The sequence below is a fragment of the Arachis duranensis genome, chromosome 4 (assembly GCF_000817695.3).
Source record: "Arachis duranensis cultivar V14167 chromosome 4, aradu.V14167.gnm2.J7QH, whole genome shotgun sequence".
Classification (NCBI taxonomy): Eukaryota; Viridiplantae; Streptophyta; class Magnoliopsida; order Fabales; family Fabaceae; genus Arachis; species Arachis duranensis.
This window is the reverse complement of record NC_029775.3, coordinates 4,422,093-4,429,158: the sequence shown is the minus strand read 5'-3', so window position 1 is coordinate 4,429,158 and position 7,066 is coordinate 4,422,093.

Genomic DNA, 7,066 nt, shown 5'->3' with positions numbered 1-7,066 from the left:
ATTCAGTTTTTTTTTTTTTTTTTTGTATAAATTCAATTAAAGAATGTCATTTTATTTATTTGTTTAATTATTTATTCTCCATGATTTTCAACTCTTATTTGCTTGCTTGTAATATAAATGTTGGGGAATTAATGTCTATTGTTGTACATTATTATTAGTATTTTTCCATCATGAAAAGGCTGATGATGAACGAAAGTGATGAATTATTTATTTTATTTTTATTTAATTTGTGTGAAACCGAGATTGTAAACGGAATATTATTTGGCCTTTGAGTATATATTACGGTAGCTACGTTATCCTTATATTATATATGTTGATTTATTTTTCATGAATCACGACAAGAATAAATAAACTGTCCAGAAGCTACATATATAATATAATATATGGTATTTAATTTATTAACTTTTGCGTTGTTTTATATTATGCATTATGCAGGTTTCCAATCTCGGAAGGTGGCTACTATCGCCTACCAAATGCCCATATGCCTTTTCTTTTTCACTTCTTGTTTTAATTTAATAAATAAATAAATATAGAAAAAGTTTAGAGATAAGCAACTTTGTTAAATTTTGGCCAACATGTAACCAGCAAAGAAAAGTGAGCTATTGGATGAAATTTTACACCAATCTCACACCATTAAAATCATCATTAATAACTATTTGATGACTACAAATCACAAAAATTGCTGACCTAGCATTGTTCATAAATATAATAGTATATTCTGTTTTAGCTATGCGCACTACATCACCGGATATACTTCTATTTGACACAAGATGTTATTGGAAAATTAAACATCATGTTAGATATATATTATGATTAATTATTAAAATTAGGTAATTATATATATAATTAATTTTTTAATATATATTTTATATTAATAATTCATTTTAATATAAATTGCATAGTAATTGAAAAATACCTCGATTTGCCAAGACTCTATTTTTAATTTTTAGAATTCATTACAAGAAAAGAGAGCTATTTAAATATTTTATTTTTTAACATCATAATTAAATGTCAAAATTAATATATATTTTTGATAAATATTACAAATGTTAAATTCTCTATATTTTTTTGATGAATAATTTGACCGTAGAAAATTACTTCTTAATTTTGACACTCATTTATTTTCAATTTATTCCACTATTTCTCTTCTTCTCCGGACTCTGTCAATTTTGACATCACACTGCTCTCAATTTGAGATTATATTACTCATTCTTTATCTTCAAAATCTCAATTTATTCCTCAATTTTAAGATATTATCTCATTTTTTGTTAAAAATTTTTGTTGAGAATATTTTATGGTCAATAAATATCACAATAAATAATATTTTTTACAGTTAATAAGGATCACAAAAAAATATATTCTCAACTTTTTTTAACAAATTATTTTTGACAGTCAATATTTATTAAAATAAAATTTAATTTTTTTACAATTATTTATATATTAAAAATATTATTTTTGAAAAAAATTTTATTAATATATTTTTATTAATCCTCAAACATAATTTATATTGTTGTAATGACGTCTTGTGTTCCATCTCAACGAAGACAAAATCCATTATTGTCTTGACATATGCCACCGAAACTACAGGAGAATCGGAATGGGAGGTTGCTCATTTTGAACTGGGCTGAACTGGGCTTATTATTTAGATGCTTTCCGCGATTATTTATTTGCTCAGAACTTGGCTCTCTAATATTTATCATTGAATATTAATTTTTGCAGGTTGAGAGAGTGAACCATATTGTAATTACTTTGTCAGTACTCTTGGATTTTTTTTTTCTTTTTTGTAAGATCTAAGTTCAATTTTTTTGATATTTTTTTTTGTATTTTTGTGTTATTATTTTAATAAAATTTTTTGAGATTATTGAGAGTGAAAGAGAACAATCACAAAATAAAAAAAAATAGAATTTTTATTTTTGTATAGAGTAGGATTTTAAACAATAATTTTTTATTCGTTCACTATTGAATTGGCTTGAAAAGCTTTATTTTATTTGTTCTTTATTCTGAACGGCGAAGATTTTGATTGAACATTTATAGAGAAAAAAATCTACTTCGAATAGCAACTTTGCTATTGGATTTTTTTTTCATCTTCTTATTATTCATTTCTAAACTTTGGTGCTTTAATATGTTGGCTAATTGTATGTACAATTTGTGCTTTATTTAAGACTCTCTTGTACCTCATATTTGATTATAGTAGAGCTATTTCTTTGGTTTTGGTGACTTGTGATTTTTACCTCTCACATTGAAGAAGTTTTCCATGTTAAAATATCGGTGTGTTCTTATTGTTGTTTTAGTTGATATATTTGTTTACTTATAGTTGTTGTCATTAGAGCTGACAATGGATAGGGTAGGGTAGGGTTTAGACTCTACCCTAACCCTACCCGCAAGTTGAAAACATTTTAAAAACTCTACCCTACCCCTACCCGCGGGTTGAGAATCTCTCAACCCTAACCCTACCCGCACCCTAAAGTTCTAAACCCTACCCTATACGACCTTACCCGCAGAAACAAAAAAAATCAAATAAATATAAAATTCAAACATTCCAAATTTCATACATATTAATAAAATATAAAAAACTAAGTTCAAATTAAAATTAAAAACAATAAAATCTTAAAGAAATCCAACATAAAATTACAAATAATATAACCATCAACTAGCTTAGTGATTATTTCAAATTTTTATAAAAAAAAGATTGTGAGTACAAGATTCACTTTCTTCACTACATACATAAATTTTACATATATATTATATAATATATTAAGGATGCGGGTAGGGTATACTCTAAACTTGTACCCTACCCTACCCGCAGGAAAATTTGCACCTTACCCTACCCTACCCGCAGCGGGTAGGATAGACAACCCTACTCGAACGGGTTGGTCCGGGTTAAGTACCCGCGGGTAGGGTATATATTGTCAGCCCTAGTTGTCATATTGTATTGTGAGTATTTTTATATTAGTTTTGTATTGGATATTTGTATTGTTTTAACTACTATACTTTTTCATACTTGTATCAAAGCTTGTTGGTATTTTTCTGAACTTGTGATTATGTAAATAATGAAAGTTAATACTAATATTAGTATGATAATCACTCTTAATAATTCTAATTATGATTTGTGAAAGTCAAAAATGGAAGATTTGCTTTACATTAAAAATTTTTATGAACCAGTTTTGGGTACATAGATGCTTAATGATAAATCTGATAATGATTGGACGACTTTGTTGCATAAAAAAGTTTGTGGATATATTAGGCAGTGGATTGACGATAATGTGTTAAACCATATTCAGGGGCGGAGCTAGGCTAACTATTTAGGGGGGCGGTGTTATATTTTATATTACTATTTCTATTGATAAAATTAAAAAATAAATATATATATAATCTCAATCAAAGTAAGACAATAATATATAAAAATTACCACTTATAGTTTGTATCATAAAAAAGCTATTCGACATTTTTTTTCTATTTTCAAAATCATCTATAATTGAATTTGTGTCGAAAATAGCTGCTAATTCTTTTTCTATATAGATGACCAAGTTGTCTGCAAGAAATTCATCAGCCATTTTACTTCGGAGTCTTGTCTTAACAATTTTTATTGCTGAAAAAGTTCTTTCTGTTGTTGCTGTAGACACTGGTAGAGTCAAAACAAGACGTATTAATCTATCAACTATGTGATAAGTTCTTGATTTTCTCGTTTCTTGTAACTTGTTGCACAATTCAGAAAGTGTACCAATGCCTTTCAAATAATTTGGTATATCATGCTGATAATGTTGCAACTGAGATTTCAAAATATTTAGCTCATTAGAAGGAAAGTCAAGGGGATAAAACTTCTCTGCTAACTTGTTGATTTCTTCAATATTAAATGATTTGAAATTGTCCTTAGGATCCAAAGCACAACTCAAAGTCAAAAGCTCTATTGTTTGCTCATTAAATCTACTATTCAACTCTTGTATTTGAGAGTCAATTGTTGCCAAGAATACATCTATTCGATAATGATGCTCAACTATCACACTTGGTTGACGAGATCGACCTCTTCCAAAAACATATTGTGCACTCATATTAGGGACTTCAATTTCATGTTTTTCACAAAAATCTTTAACATTTGCAAGAAAATTGCACCATCCACCATCTCTTAATTGTTGAAGAAGTAACTTTGATGTAGAAACAATATGCATTGCATTAAGAATATCTTGAGATTGTTGTTGCAGTGCTCAGCAAAGAACATTAGTGATTCCCATAATCTCTTTCATCAAGTGCAAAGTGAAAACAAATTCAAATGACAATAATATTTTACTAACACCATAAGCATCACCTCTTTGTGCACAAGTTGTCCCGTCTTCAATGATATTATTGAGAACAATATTGGTATCAGTAAACATTTTTATCAAACTGCAAATAAAATTAAAGTGAGAGCTCCATCGAGTATCCCCAGCTCTTTGTAAAGTGCTTATTTGATTCGCACCTTTGCCTGTTTCTAATTCATTTTGAGCAACCAAGTTTGCATTTTCAATTACTTGAGCTTCTTGTAATTGATCATATCTTTTTGAAGAAGCACTAACAATAGTGACAATAGAGTTTAATTGAGTAAAAAATTCATGAATTTGAAGTACCTCTCTTGAAGCTGCCACCAATGCTAATTGTAACCTATGAGCAAAACAATGCACATAGTATGCTTATGGAAAATCTTTAAGAAACAAAGCTTGCAAACCATTCCACTCACCCCGCATGTTGCTAGCACCATCATACCCTTGACCCCTAATATTTTCAACTTGGAGATTATAATGAGAAAGGATAGAAATCAATTCTTTCTTTAAAGTTGTTGCACAAGTATCAGTGACATGCACAAGATCAAAAAATCTATCTTTAACAAAACCATCTAGAGTAACAAATCTCAAAACAATGGCCATTTGCTCCTTTTTAGATTCATCTCTAGCTTCATCAACAATAATACAAAATTTGGCATCTCCAATCTCTTCTCTGATTGAATTTCTCACCTTAGTAGAAAGAATATGTAGAATTTCTTTTTAGACATCATTTGAAGTATACTTAGCATTTTTTGGAGCATTTTCCAAAACATTCTTTTTCACTCTTTCATTGTAAGATCCCAAAAATTTCAACATTTCCAAAAAGTTACCTCTGTTGCTTGAACTTTGGCTTTCATCATGTTCTCTGTATGCACAACCTTGAAATGTCAACCATCTAATGCAATCTATAGATGCTCCTAGTCGAATTCGATTCTTTTCAATCTCTTCTGATGTTTGCTCATGAAGAAGTCTGTCAATATGTTGTCATTGTTTCATCAAATCATCACATGATTTCAGCGACTTATGATGGAATGAGTTAGGACCTTTGCCAATGTGATTCAAAAGAGCACATTTTTTTCCACTATTTACTTTCTTCCAATTCCTGAAACCATTCTCAATAAAAGCATTTGAACCCGTATTGATTGAAGGTTCCTTAGCAAAAAGAAAGCACAGAAAACAATATATAGCATCATCTTCTATAGAATATTCTAACCAAGATGGAAACAATTTAAACCATGAAACTTGAAAGCGACGATGACTTTTATCACCAGAAAATGGATAATTATCAAGAATTGGTTGATTTGGCCCAACTTTAATATAAGCCCGACGAATTTCATCTCTTTTATTTGGAGGAAACTTCCAAATCATTGGTCGCATTCTAGGATCTCTTTCCAAACGAAAAACATCCAGTTGATTTGGAAGAAGTCGTGGACGCTTTGAGCTATTCAATGAAGAACTTGAAGTAATGAAATTTGATGACCCCTCAAGTATTGGAGTAGTAATAGTAGAAGCATCTTCATTCTCTTGATCTTTTCTTTTAAAAAATGTATCAATGGTTTTGAACTTACTCATAATTCAAATGGCCAAATAAGTTCCTATAATTAAAAATATATTTAGCAAAAAGTGTAAATTACAGTCTAAATCTTTATAAAATATAAAAATTATATTTCAATTTAAAATAAAATATTAAAATTTAGAACAATAATACTAACATCCTAGTATAATTATAAATAATATAAAATTGTAATTAAATTTAAATAGTTAACTAATAAAAAAAACTAAATATACAAACTAACATATAATAATATAAACTTAATTAACAAATAATAATAAATTAACTAATTAAGTAAATAACTAAATATATAAAAAAGAATAAAAATAGAACCTTTTTTGAGAAAGAGGAGTGAAAAATCACTTGTTAAACTACTATCTTTTTTTTTTTAATTTGCAAAAAACAAAAAAAATAAAAGTCAAAGAGGTAAAATTATAAAAGATAAGAAGATTAAAAAGATAAAAAAGAAGAAGAATAGAAAAAGTTGTTACCTGAATTTTTGGAAAGCCAAGGCGGGAAGGGGAAGAGGGAGAGACTCGTATGCTGGAAAATAAAAAAAGGGGATGGGGATTGAGGAATGATTATACGTTGAGAATTAAAAAAAGGGATAGGGGTTGGGAAATAAAAAAAAGGAGATAGAGAATGGGCTATTGGGCTGGGTTTTTTTTAAGGAATTAAAGGGAGGGGGTTTGGAAAAGATAGAACAAAAAGAGAGGGGGCTGGGAAATAAAGAAAGGGGGGACTAGACTATTTTTTTTTTTATTTTTAAATAAAAACTAAAATTTTGGGGGGGGCCATTGCCCCCCTTTTCTTCTATGTACCTGCGCCCCTGACCATATTATTGGAGAGACACGTACTCGGATCCTTTGGATTAAGCTTGAACAGTTGTATGCTTGAAAAACTAAGAATAACAAAATATTTTTGATTCAGCAGTTATTGGCTTTGAAATATACAGATGGGACATCAATGACATATCACTTGAATAACTTCTAAAGAATAATGAATTAGTTATCTTCCATGATGAGTGTCAAATTTATGAAGAGGCTTAAGGATTGTTACTTCTTGGTTCTTTACCAGATTCGTGGGATATTCTCAAAATTTTATTGTCCAATTTTGCTCCTAATGGTATAATCTATGTGAATCTTGCCAAGAGCAGTGTTTTAAATGAAAAATGAGAAGAAAGTCACAAGATACATCGACTACACATTCAAGTGTTCTG